Source organism: Rattus norvegicus, chromosome 5 (assembly GCF_021556685.1).
Source record: "Rattus norvegicus strain SHRSP/BbbUtx chromosome 5, alternate assembly SHRSP_T2T, whole genome shotgun sequence".
Classification (NCBI taxonomy): Eukaryota; Metazoa; Chordata; class Mammalia; order Rodentia; family Muridae; genus Rattus; species Rattus norvegicus.
In genome coordinates this window covers 62,903,713-62,918,188 of record NC_141538.1, presented here as the reverse complement: position 1 = coordinate 62,918,188, position 14,476 = coordinate 62,903,713, and the positions used below count along the sequence as shown (strand labels likewise).

The 14,476-nt window shown below is 46.4% G+C and overlaps 1 protein-coding gene across 5 annotated transcripts in view; it reads right to left on the bottom strand.

Annotated features, from left to right (window-relative positions):
* Positions 1–13,553, bottom strand: part of Rusc2 (RUN and SH3 domain containing 2) — a 47,121-nt gene extending 33,568 nt beyond the window's left edge. For 4 of the 5 annotated variants that reach the window (XM_087551083.1, XM_087551086.1, XM_087551081.1 and 1 more), the window contains exon 1: positions 13,411–13,553. The gene's annotated coding sequence lies outside the window, so the exon portion shown is untranslated. Of the gene's footprint in view, positions 1–11,709; positions 12,069–13,410 lie in introns of those variants that run through there. The other variant, XM_087551084.1, reaches the window with a different exon arrangement.
* Positions 13,554–14,476: the final 923 nt, after the last annotated feature.

Here is a 14,476-nt window from a genome sequence, read left to right as displayed (position 1 = left end):
TATTTTTCTTCTTCTTCTTCTTTTTTTTTAAAGATTTATTTAAGTATATGAGTACACTGTCGCTGTCTTCAGGCACACCAGAAGAGGGCACCAGATCCCATTTCAGATGGTTGTGAGCCACCATGTGGTTGCTGAGAATTGAACTCAGGACCTCTGGAAGAGCAGTCAGTGCTCTTAACCACTGAGCCACCTCTCCAGCCCACACCTCCGTGCTATCTAGAAACTGCTCTGGAGTTGTCTAGGTAACCCTTATTTTCCTATAGCTTTGTTACTCCTTGATGGGCACCATGGTTCACAGATGAATACAAGCCTGGTGGTCATCCTTACGATCAAGAGCTATAAAACCATGAGCACGCATACAGCCCCGAGGTTATAAACTGTTTTAACAATGTTCTGCGTTGTTTTCTTTCCTCTTTGGCTGCATGCATCCTTTCTGGTGTAGCTACCTAGCCTAGCCTAACACACAGTGGATACTTAGAGTGTGTCCTGACCTCATACATGTCAGGCTCTCTCTGAACTGGAAGGAGGTCTTCCTCCAGACAGGACGGCAGCTATCACAAGAGTGTAGACAGCTTACAGTCCAATTCCGGTTTTCCTGGCTGGGGTGTGGGAATGCTGAAGGGGAAACACATGCATCAGCTGACCTCTGGGACTTCTTCCCGGCCGGGCCTAGAGCTGCAGCGTGAGACCCAGAACAGCCAGCTCCACGTCCCTTCCTCCTGCAGCCCTCTTCCTACCTCACCCTTTAACCCCACAGTCTTCAATTCTGCCTTTAGCTGCTCACGAGGGCTGCTGAGTATCGAGGAAAGAATGCAGGATGTGTGGCAGAGAGTCCAGCACTGGTCGAGGAACAATTTGTTTTTTTCCTTAAAAGGGCAGGGGGGAAAAGAGGGCAGCAGTCTGTAAAGTTACATAAGACTGCTGTCCTTGCTGGGAGTTCTTCCAACTCCCTCTGGAAGACTCCTCAGACTGTTTAGAATTTCAAGGAAGGGCTGGGCATTGCCTGCTTGGTTAACCTATACTGGGGCCATCTCTAGAGGTAGGGAGCTTCTGGCCTAGGGAACATGACTCTTCGCCCCCACTGCCAACCGCAGCCCCACCAGGCTCATGTGGGGACGGAGTGTTGCATAATCTGTTTACAGACAAATCTCACAACAAGAACAAGCCCCTTTGCCAAAACAAAGTCCACTGGTGTCAGGACTTCAGTGCCCATTCCAAAAGAGGCGGGATCTTGGGGATCCGACAGCCCAACCCAGCAGCATAGCAACTGCAACCCAGCAAGTACACGGACGTCCTTCCCACTTCAGGCATGGCTATGCAGGCTGGGCTGTGAATGTCGCTGAGAGGCAGCGTGCGTGCCTGCCTCGCACAGCCCCCACTGAAACAGGAATATGCAAATTATCATTTGGGCCTTGGGAATGGCTGCATTCCAAACAGTTAAATCATAAAAGTCACTGGGAATGAACAGAGAGAGAGAGAGAGAGAGAGAGAGAGAGATGTGTCTTGCCTGACGTGTAAGTTTCTGGGTTCAATTCCCAGTAGTGAACATGCACAAATATAAAGTAGGCTAGAGAGGTTGCTCAGTGGTTAGACCACTTGCTATAGAGGACCTGGTTGTGTTCTCAGCACTGACAAAACCATCCACAACTCCAGTTCCAGGGGATTATTTGATGGCCTCTTCTGGCTTCCACTGGTATCATGCACATACATACTTACATGATGTAACCACACAATCAACAAAAACAAATCATATATATATATATATATGTATATAAAATTTTCAGTATCAAATCATTTAAAAATTGAGACTTATTTATTTATAAATTTGTATATATATGGGTCTTTTGCCTAGATGTATGTCTGTGTGCCACATGAGTGTCTGGTAGCACTGGAGGCCAGAAGAGGGGCATCAGATGCCCTGTAACTGGAGTTACAGGTGATGGTTAGCCACCATGTGGCTGCTGGGAACCAAACCCAGGTCCTCTTAAAGAGCAGGCAGTGCCCTTAACCACCAAGCCTTCTGCTTCATTTTATAATGGAGACACTAATATCTTTCTTACGGGTGGAAGGAAGAGTTGCGGGGAAAGGCCTGTGATGTCAAAGACAGTGACTGGTACTTAGGGAGGGCCCTGTAAATTACAAGTATCATAAATAGAGATGAGGAATCTCCTTTGCTCCAATCCAAACGCCTGCTCCTGCCTTCTGGTACTAATGTCGAGCAGGGGGCCATGCCATTACCATGCCACTGTTGTCTGTTCAGGAGGTGACTGCGTCGTCACACTCTTTGACTTTTCTTCAACTCAGTTCTCTGTAAACTGTGAAGTGACTCTCTCATAGGAAGTATCCCAAGAGAACACAGAGAAAGAAAGGTAGAGTGAATTTGATGCTATCTGCAAATCAAGAAACTCCCCGTCCAATAAACACATCTAGGAACATAGCCACCCGAATTGCCCACTGTCAACAGAACACAGTGAGTCCTTCACGTGAGCCCATGGGCTAGCAAGGGTCTCCTTCAAAATCTGCTTCCACACAGAATAGCACCCGACCCTCGGCATCCCCACAGCACTGCTTTGGAAAGCTCTGGATGGGCGCGGTGACTATGCCTTAATCTCAGGACTCATAAGGCAGAGAGGCAAGTGGAGCTCTGCAAGTTTAAGGCTAGCCTGGTCTGTTCTGGGTTAGCCAGGGCTACATAGAGAGGCCCCTTCTCAGAAGAAGGAGGAGGAGGAGAGGGAAGGGGAGGGGATAAAGAGGGAGGGGGAAGAAGAAGGGGAGGAGGAAGAAGAGTCTTATTTATCAATGCTTTAATTTAGGACTCCCTCAAGCCTCAACAATCCTGGCAAAAGGTAAAAGTTTATATTCATACAAAGCAATGATTCTCAACATGCGGGTGAAGATCCCCTTGGAGTCGAATGACCCTTTCACAGAGGTCGCCTAAGACCATTGGAAAATATAGATATTTACATTATGATTTACAACAGTAGCAAAATTATGGTTATGAAGTAGCAATGAAAATATTGTCTGGTTGGGGGTCAGCATAGCATGGGGAACTGTATTAACATGCTCAGCACTTGGGAGGTTGAGAATATGGCTGTAGAGGATGGTGAATCCCAATCGCACACAAACATAACACGGTAAAGGAATAGGCACGGGACCTGGGCCAGAATGAGCAGGAGGGAAGCCGGAGGATGTTTAGGCTTAGGCCTGAAAGGCATTTAAACAGGTAGAGGCTCTAGGCAGAGGAGGAAGAAACATGTTCAACCATTCAGAAAATGACACTATAAGGTATTTTCACAGTTCTGCCAAAGACTTTAGGGAGAATTAGGAACAAATCATATAGAAAATTAAGAAAAAAAGAGAGACAGAAGGTACTAAAAGTCACACAATAAAGTGCACAGTAATAATAGGTGTTCACAGACCACTATGTCTCACAGAAAATGCAAGATACTAATTTGATTGGGACTTGTGAAGAAGGTGGTTTATAAATGCTAAGGTTTTGCTTTCCATGCTAGGACATTAAAAGGTTTAAAACTCACTGAGTTAGGGGATGAAGGACCAGGACACCAGCATTTGGGAGGCATCTGTGGGAGGGGCTGGAGCTCAAGATCTGATAGGCGGTAAACAGTGAGATCTTAGTGAACCTGGGCTACAGGCCCTGCTCAGAAGTACACACACACACACACACACACACACACACAGACTCACACACACATAGGCATGCGCACACAGACATACACATATACACACACATACACACTCACATACACACACTCACACACATACACACATACACACTCACACATATACACACTCACACACACATGCACACTCATACACACACATACACACACTCACACACATACGCACACACACTCACACATGCACACTCACACACATACACACATACACACACTCAAACACATACATACACACACATACACACACTCAAACACATACACACACTCATACACACACTCATACACATACACATGCACACTCACACACATACACACTCACATACACACACTCAAACACACATACACACACACACACAGGCATGCACACACACAGACACACACACACACACACCCATGCTGATGCTGTAAGCCAGGAATGGTGGTCCGTGCTGTAATCTCAGTGCCCAGAAGGAAGAAGAACTGCTGTGGCCTGGGCTACAAAATGAATCAGTAAAGAAGGAGTACATACATGTATTGTTTAGAAGCGGGGACAGAGCTAGTGAAACAGTGAGGGACTGACAGCAGTGGTTACTCTCTAGCATGGTGGCACACGACGTGGAGTCCACTGGTGATCTTTGCAGAAACAACCAGAGAACAGGAAATGAGGTCAGACAAGGGCGGACAGAGGGTCTCGGCGCTGTGGCACATGCCTGCATGTAGGAACCATGCATGAGGCAGAGGCAGGAAGTTCATGACTTTGAGACAAACTTAGATTACTTAACAAATTCAGGCCAGCCAGGATTCCATAGCAAGGCCCTGTCAGAAAGGAAACAGAACGGCGGTGTCGCTGGAGCGCAGGCAGGGCAGTACACAGTAGCTGGGGACTGCTTCTCATCAGAAACGACTGCTACATGGCTTCATAACTAAGCTCACTGTTTATTACTTACTATTTATCCCCTGACACCAAATCTCTGTCGCAGGTGGCAGGACCAGGTTTTCACCATGTTTCTATGTATCTGATTCTCCATTTGATACTTACTCTCCCTCCCACTTCTTTGAGACAGAATCTGGTCCCAGGGCCAGTACTGGCCTCAAATGTCCTCTACAGTCCAGACGGGTTTGAATTCATGACCCTGCAGCCTCAGCCTCCAAAGTGCTGGTGACACATGCCATCTCCAGCCTTCCATAAACTCTTGATCATCGACTGTCTGGTTTCATTTCCTGTTACCTCTCTGATATATATTGTTTGTCCCAGTATCTCAGTGAACTCAGGTTAGCCACCATGGTGGATACTTCCAGCCACGCCAATGTTATCTCTTCTGAAATACCAATCATTTTCCTGCCTGGACTTTCACAAACATTCCAGGCATTTCTGCATGAAACTAATTTGTTAATGTGAATATTTAAAACACTCCTCAATAAATATAATCTAGACTTCAGTCATCCACACATTTAAAACATTGCTATCTCCTGTGTTTTACCTGCATGTATGTCTGTGCCATGTGCATGTCTGGTATTCAGAGGCCAGAGTCTATGTAATTAGAGGTACAGATAGCTGTGAACCACCATGTGGGTGCTGGAAACGGATCCTGGGTCCTCTGGATGGGTAGCCAGTGCTCCTAACCACTGAGCCGTCTCTCTGGCCCCTCAATCCCTTTTAATAAATTTATAATTTCAAAACCACTAAGAGAGTGAGTTCTTCCTAGGTTTTTGAGAGACCTTGGGTTCAGAGACTCCATTGGCACCAGGTACAACATACCTGTAATCTCAGCATTTGGGAGGAAGAGGCACATAGATCTCTGTAAACTCAAGGCTACCCTGGTCTACATATGAGTTCCAGGCCACCCATGGCTAAATAATGAGACTGTGCCTCCAAAATTTAAAAAAAATTACTTTATGTGTATGAACATTTTGTCTGCATGTATATATGTGCACTGTGTATGTATGCATTGCACCATGTATTTATGTATGCACTGCACCATGTATTTATATATACATGTGCACCTTGTATATATACATTGTACCATGTACCATGTATGTATGCATGTGTACCATGTATGTATGAATGCATTACACATGTATGTATGCATTGCACCCTGTATTTATGTCTGCATTGTACCATGTATGTATGTATGGACTGCACCATGTATGTATGCATGCATTGCACCATGTATGTATGCATTGCACCATGTATGTATGTATGCATTGCACCATGTATGTATGCACTGCAAATGTATTTATGTATACATGTGCACCTTGTATATATACATTGTACCATGTATGTATGCATTGCACCATGTATTTATGTATGCATTGTACCATGTATGTGTACCATGTATTTATGTATCCGTGTGTGTAGGATGTCATACATGTGAGGGTGGGTATAGGATAGAAGGAGGCCTGACACTGGATGAGAAGGAAGAATGGGTGGGAGAAAAGTTTGAGGGAAGAGGAGGAGACTGAGGAGAAGCCGCCTCCAAGAGAACATTCCTCTCTGCGTATTTACAGGTTGTTATGAATGTTCTTAAGGGATGGATGTGTACAGGGCTTTGTATGTTTAGGTGAGGTTATTGTGTTGTGTATTCTTTCTTGTGGTGATTTAACTTTGGGAGAGTCTGTGGCGGCAGAGACACTGGCCGCCAAGGAGTTGGGATGTGTGTTTCTGGCAAGATATCTAGCAGATATCTTGGGGCACTGTGGTGCTGGATGTAGTAGGGGTAAAAGCCCTTTTTTTATAATTTTACAGCAACACACATGCACCATGTATGTATGCATTGTACTGTGTATGTATGCATGTACTATGTATTTAAGCATTGTACCATGTGTGTATGCACTGTACCATGTATGTATGCATTACACCCTGTGTGTATGCATTGAACCATGTATTTATGCATTGCATCATGCACTGCACCACATATATATGACCTCCTCATTGCACCAGGAGGCCAGAAGAGGGTGTCAGAAGAGCGTGTCAGAAGAGGGTGACCTGAGCTGGAGTTCCTGGTGGCTGGGAGATGTTACTTATTTGCTGGGAACTGAACCTGGGTCCACAAGAGTAGCCAGTGATCTTAGCAGCTGAGCCATCTCTCCACTCCATATAGCTTTTCTCAGATTTTTGTTTTAGCTGGTTGTGGTGTTGGGAGGAAGGAGAGGTGGATCTCTGCAAGTTCAGGGCCAGCCTGGTCTACATAGTGAGTTCCAAGTCAGCTAGGGCTACATAGTGAGACCACGAGTCAAAACAAAACAAACAAAACAAAAGAAAACAGTAACAGTAAAACCAAACAAGAAAACCCCTTACATCATCAGAGCTGAGACTACAGTTGGAAGAGCAGCACTTTCCAGAGTGGTCCATGAACCCCACAGGATCTGCCCTTCCTGGGGATTTTTTTTGGCCTACCTATGGATTTTAAAAAATGATTTGTTTTAAGCTGGGCAGTGGTGGTTCATGCCTTTAATTCCAGCACTTGGAATTCTAGCCTGGTCTACAGAGTGAGTTCCAGAACAGCCACGGGGGCACAGAGAAACCCTGTCTCAGAAAACAAAACAAAACAAAACAAAACAAAACAAAACAAAACAAAACAAAACGCTTTCTTTTTATTTATATGCCAGCAGAGGCTAGAAGAAAGCCTCAGATCCCCTGGAGCTAGAGTTTCAAATAGCTGTTAACCACAACATGGGTGCTGGGAACCAAACCTGTGTTCTCTAGAAGAGCAGCCAGCGCTCATACCTGCTGAGCCCCCATCCCTAGGAGTATTTTTAGGTAGGTAAGCACCTGGGCCTTACGCTACGCTTCCCAACAAGAATTTCAGGGGTGATGCAGATGGATTTTTTTTTCCATCTTAAAATCTGAAAGCATATGTCTAGGTAAATACAGAGGAAGAAAGCTCTAATCAAATGAGATGGGGTGCAGAGGCTTCAAGTTTTTAGTGTTTATATGCACACATATATTTAAACTCTATGTGTGTTTATTTCAAACCCAACGTTGTCACATTGCAAACAAGAAAGTATGACTAGAAAAACATCTTTTAATTCTGGCCTACATCAAACAGGTTGACAAGGGAGTTTAGGCTTTAGTAAAAGGAGGAAAGGATCTATAGTTCAGCTGGCTCTGCGCAGCTCACTGGTTTCAGGCCCCAAGTGTCCTAGGAATTTTAGGACTGTATGCATGCCCTGAGGGTTTGGTAATGTTTCTCTCAGACCACGGCTGCACAGCTGTGTAGCTCGATCACAGGCTGCGGGCTCCTAACCCAACCATGTCTCTTAGCTTCTTGCTAGTTGGGACCATAACTCAGTGGGAGAAACAGACAGCTTTCTAGAGTCTGGCACATGCTGTAAACCTAGCAGTCTGGGCTGGGCGAGGCAAGGAAATCCTGAGGTTGAGGTCGGCCCATGCTACATAGTGGACCACGTCTCAAAACTAGTAACAACAAACATTCTAGGGCCCTTGGAATGATCTCTTAAGATTCCAGCTGTAGCCTTTTCGGTTTAGCTCTACAGCAAATAAATGTGGCCTTTGCAGCAGTGGCCTAGGATAACTACATTGTAGCAAGAGGGGAGCTAGGACTTTATTTTACCCACCAACAATTTTACACATTTACATAGCCCAGACCCATCACTCTCCCTCCCACTCTCCTTGACTGAGAGCTTGTGCAGCTCTTGTAGGCGACTGGTTCCCAGCAACTTAGAACTCTGATGCTCTCTTTTGGTTTCCAAGGGGCACCAGGTGTACATGGGGATATAAAATATAAAAGAAAACAAAAAGCCTTAACTATTTTGGCATACAAATCCTTCTAAAATATATTAGGTACTTTTGTTCTATTTAGACTACATAGTTTAGAATGTAACTTTTCTTTGGCCATTCTGTTTTTTTTTTTTGTTTTGTTTTGTTTTGTTTTGTTTTTTTGGTTCTTTTTTTCGGAGCTGGGGACCGAACCCAGGGCCTTGCGCTTCCTAGGTAAGTGCTCTACCACTGAGCTAAATCCCCAGCCCCCGGCCATTCTGTTTTTTAAAGATGAAAAAAATTACATGTAAGTGTGTCTGTGTGTATATCTGCACACATATGTGCAGGTGCTCACTGAGGCCGAAAACAGCGAATCGGATCTCCTGGAGCTGGAGTGACAGGCAGTTGTAAGGTGGTTTGATGGGTGCTGGGAACTGAATTCTGGTCCTTGACAGGGCACCAAGCGCTCTTCATAGCTGGGCCACCCCTCCAGCCCCATAATTCTCTACTGTTAATTAATAGACCAGCTTTTTTCCCTAGGTGTCAACTGGGGACTCAGATACTAGACCGTCATATCCATAAGGACTGGGGTTTATAAGTAACTACATTTTACTTTGCCAGCTCTGTGCAACAGTTACCAGGAGGCCTAGCCAAGGAACTGAGGCCAGTGAATAAGTAAGTAGGTGACATCCAAATTAAAAAATAAGTAAAATTATTATTATTTTTTTTTTTTGGTTCTTTTTTTCGGAGCTGGGGACCGAACCCAGGGCCTTGCGCTTCCTAGGTAAGCGCTCTACCACTGAGCTAAATCCCCAGCCCCAGTAAAATTATTTTTATATCCAGAGGAAATGATCCCACAATCAGAAAAACCCCAAAATTCCACAAGCAGTTAGAACAAATTCTGCCAAGTTGCAGGACACAAAGTTAACATGGAAAAAATCAGTTGTGCTTCTGTGCACTAACCATGAAAAAAACCAAAAGGGAAATTAAGAAAATGATTCCGTATATAGTATAACATCAAAAAGAAAAAAAATACTTAAGAATAAACTTAGTCAAAGAAATAAAAGACCTGTACACTGAGTTCAAAGCCAGCCTAAATAGATCCTCTCTAAAAGAAACAAAAAGATAAACTATCGAAAAGCCAGCTCATGGAATGGGAGAAAATAGTCACAAAGCACTTATCTGATTGGCAGGTTAATGTTTAAATATGTAAAGAACCCATGTAACTTGGCCACAGAAAACAATCCAGTACAAAACGGGGCTCTGACTTGAGTGGACATCTCTCCAAAGAAGAGCTACACACGGCCAGTAAACAGTTCAAAACCGTGTCTCACAGCTCAGCATCAGTGGAGGGCGAACAAAGCCTCCTGGAAGGAGCCTGAGAGGAAGGAGAGAACATGAACAATTTACAGTGGTGGATGTATGAAAAAGTTGTAATAAAACAATGGCAGCCACCTGAGAAGCTGAGGCAGGAGGATCACTAGCTCAAGGCCTGCTCCGACTATACCCTGAGGTCAACGGCAATCCCAGGAGGCCTGTCTCAATGTGGAACAAAGGGTTTGTGTCTTAGCTTGAATTTGATCCCTGGCATTGTGAGACAGAATGACAAAACAAACAAGACCTACAACGACGACATTACTTTATACTCAGAAGGACAGCGACTTAAAACCTATAGGATCACAAGTGTTGGAAAAGTCCTCCCACACTGAGGAGAGTGAGGAATGGTACAGCATCTGAGAAACTTTGCTGGTTCTTGTAATTAAAAAAAAAAAAACATTCGGTCCTCAGCTCTGAAAAAAAAAAAACCCCCAAAACCCAAACTTAGAAAACATATAGGCCAGCAACTCAGTTCTTATATACAACACAAAACTTAAGAATCTCAAACAGATCTGCACATTCATATTCACTCCAGCATTATTCATAACACATAAAAGGTCAAAGTATAATCAACACAAACGGAATGTAGCATGTACATGTTTGCACATGTGCGCGCGCACACACACACACACACACACACACACACAGTGTTAGTCAGCCTTAACTATGAAAACATTATGCATTATGTTAGGTAAAAGAATCTAGTTTCAAAGGGAGGTATGATTCCACTTATGTGTGGCACCCACGTAAATCCAGAGGCAGAAATGGGATGCTGAGCCCAGGAGATGAGAAGTGGGGAGTGAGGAGTTAAGTCTCACTGGGGCAGTCAGTTTAGAAGATGAGGAAAAGGGGTTAAGGCGATGACTCGGTGATTAAGAGCATTGGCTGCTCTTCCAGAGGACCTCAGTTCAATTCCCAGTGCCTACATGTTGGCTCACAACCATCTGTAACTCGGGCCCCAGGAGGACTAGACACTCTCTCCTGGCCTACAAGGGCTCCCTGCATGCATTTGGTACACAGACATGTGCAGACAAAACACCCATACACATTAAAAAAAATAAACAAGTAAAAATTGAAGAAGGCGACTGTTCTAAGAACGGATGAAGATGGCTGTCCGACAATACGAATATGAAGTTTTATCCTAAGGAAAAGGGGAGTAATTTTTGGTACAACAGAGAATATGCTATCAGTTACAGTCTTGTTAGAATCCCACACTCAACGCCCAAAGCCAGCGCCTTAGAGCAGCGTGAATACCTGGCCACCCAAAAGGTGCTCCCATGCAAGACAGACTCACTGGATAGGAAAAACAATACTGCAAACCACTGTTGGCGTGGGCACCTTCTGGGTAAGCTTGACTTGAGCAGTCAGAGCATTTTCCAGAGCCTGTCCTTAGCCTAGCATGTACTGCATGACCTCTTTGGTCAAGTGACTTTTAGCAGAATGCAGAGTCACTGTGCATGAGTAACAGGAAGACAGGGAAAGGGTGAGTTATTGTCCTAAATTTGCAAGTGAGCCCTGAGAGGAAAATAGAATACACAAGCCTCCCCATGAACTGTGGTTGCCAGTTTTAGCAAGTAAAATTATAGGGCTCTGTTGTTTATCAGAAATTCAAATTTAACTGGAAAACAATCTTATCTGGCAGTGCTCTGACATTTTGGTATTGAGGAGAAAAATCAATAATCTAGACTGTTCTGATCTGGGGTTACTGAGGTCCACACAGAGGCTGGGCCAGAAAAGGTAGAAAGGTCTGTTAAAAAATAAACTGATTACACAAAAGAAAAGTAAAAAGTCATAGCACTTAATTTGGCTCAGGAGCCCCTCCCCACACTGAGTTTCTGTGATCTAAAGTTTAATTTTTACAAAGACACGTCAATGGGTAGAAGAATCAAAAGCAGACACAGTCAAGGGAAAAAAAATACTCCAAGGCAGGCTTACCGTCAAACAGCGATGGTCAAATTGGGTGTGGTGGCCCACATCACTTGGGAGGAGGAAGCAGGTGGATGTCATTGACTTCAATTAAGGCTGGCCAGCGGCTACAAAGTAAGACCCCGGCAAAACAAAACCAACCAACCAACAACAACCAAACAACAACCACCAAAGGGCGTTCAACACCACATAAAAACAAGAGAAAAGCAGCAAGAACAAAGCTTTGAGTGCTCACGGCCAAGCAGCAGGAAGGGGTACTAGGAAGAGTGTTTAGATGGCTTCCTCCCGTGAAGCCACACTACTGCTTAGGTTCTACAGAGCCCTGGATGGAAGCCGTTAGGACGACCAGGCAGTACTTCCTAGCTGATGAACGGCTACCGTTTCGCAGCATTATTTCATAATCCAGCAACACCGCCTACTTTCAAGTCTGGGCCAAAAATAGGTCCCCGAAACCCGACCCTAACCAAGGTCCTTCACACCTTCAACCTGCCTGAAGCACCAGCTACAGAGTCAGACTTTAGGGCTAGGACTAGTTCCAGAATTCGTCCCCAGGGTGAGCATCTAGTCTCCAAGGAAGAGCAGCTGTAACCCTGGCAAAGCTCTTTCAAGATTATCTGGGTAACCTCTAAGGAACTAACCAATAAGAATCTCTGCAGCCCTAAGACTGCCCTCAAAAAAAAAAAAAACAAAAAAACAAAAACAAAAACACAACGACATAAACAGCAGGTATATAGAAGTCTGAATACAAATGAAATGGGAAGAACGAATGGATTTTGTATATTCCTAGGTCGAAAGACTGAACTAATCCAATCCCCCATATGACAATCCCTTCCTGTTTTATATAACTAGACACACCTATCCTGCTCTGCAGCCCCTGCATTAGACTGGTTCGTTCGTTCATTCGTTCGTTCGTTCGTTCATTCATTCATTCACTCATTCATTCATTCACCCATTCATTCATTCATTCACCTGCCCATAAGGTATTTAATTTATGCTACTATGTGCCAGGCACTGTGCTGGATACTGGGGAAACAAAGGTGAGCAGTGAATGTATGGCCCTCTCCGTGTCCGCAGGGCCACCTTGGGAATCCACAGCTAGTCTGTGACAACTGGATCCATCACCTTGCCCTTTAGCAGGTGAGGATAGTAATGGGGCACTGGGGAAGTAAAGGTTTCCCCTAGATAAAAGTAGGGTGAGAGTGAGGGAGGAATGAAGCCGGCGCCAGGCAAAAGAGGAATGAAGCCGGCGCCAGGCAAAGAGCAACTTGGGAACCCGGATCCAAAGGCGCGGAGGGCGCAGAGGACCCACTGAGGTCACTGCCCGAGATGACAGGCAGCTGTGCTCCCACCGGGAGGACACAGATGTGGGTTCAGCGTTGGCTGGCACGAGCTGGTCCGGGCGTCTCGGGGGGCGGGGGAGGGGGACAGTTTGTGGAGACGGTTGGGGGTGGACCTGGGGTGGTGCCCAAAGGGCCGGCTGGTGCTGTGTTTCTGGAGGGTTCCTTGGACCTCTGAACAGCAGGGTCTGCAGCAGAACCAGGGACCAGAGGGTGCAGAGGGGAGGCGCGAGGGCGGGGCGGGCGGGCAGGCAGGGAGCCTGGCGAAGGGCAGGGTGGGTTGGCAGGCTGAGGCCCCGTCCCGAGGGACCCCTCGCTGTGTGGAGGCAGTGGGTGTCCAGGGCCCCGGTAGCCTCGGGAGAGGCGCGCCTACCTTGTTTCTCGTCGGCCGCGTCTCTCCGCGCGGGCGGCGTTGTCTCGCGCCTCCACGCGCCTCCAGGGGTCGCGTGGTAGCCCACGCCGGCGCTCCCCTCCGCTCCCCTCGGCTCGGCGCGTTGGTAACGCCCGGCGCCCCCTGCAGGCGTGGTGCCGATGGTCCGCTCTGGGCAGCCCTCGCGCGGCCCCTCCGCGAGGCGCGTTGGTTCGGCCCGCCAAGCCCGCGGGCGCGCCCACCTCCCTGGCTGGGGCGCTGCGCACAGCGCGAGTCACGCGCACAGCTTTGCCACGAGTCAGCGGACAGAGTGCGGCGCCGCCCTGTGCTTGAACAGGAGCCGCCGGGTGCGCAGACCAGGGTGCCTACGGAGCAGGTGCGTGTGGCCCCCAGCTTCGCCGAGGCGGCGAGCCTCACTGTGGATTCCAGGAGAACATCATGAAGAAAAAAAATTTTTTAAATGTTAAAAGAAAGGGGAAAAAAAAAAAAAGGAACAAGGACAAAAGACGAAAGCCTGGTCTCCCTTGAGACCAGTGGACTCGGCCACTGGGGTGTGGTGTGGGCAAGATGACACTTGGGATTTGGTATTTTCAAAAAGTACCCTATGCACAGTCAAGGTGGAATCTTGCACCCATACTCCTGCTGCCTTGGAGAGCAGCGCGTGCTGTGCTGGGTACATGAAGGATCCCAGTGCCTCTTTGATGCTTCTGGTGGAGTGGGCAGTGCAGTCGTTCTGCGGGAGTTATTGCCCATTAAGCAGCAGCCATTCTAGAACTGGCGAGAGTCTGAGAGCCCTGTCCTTTAGGAATCTCATCCTTGGTAGGCCAGCCAAGGAAGCAGGTTAAAGTTACACTGTCTTGCAGCCACAGAAATGCTGGGAATTGAGTCGTAAAGAATGAATGATAAATGTTTTTTTAAAAGGGGGGGGGGCGGGGGCGGGCGGGGCTGGAGAGATGGCTCAGTAGTTAAGAGCACTGACTGCTCTTCCAGAGATCCTGAGTTCAAATCCCAGCAACCACATGGTGGCTCACAACCATTTGTATGATGAAATCTGATGCCCTCTTCTGGT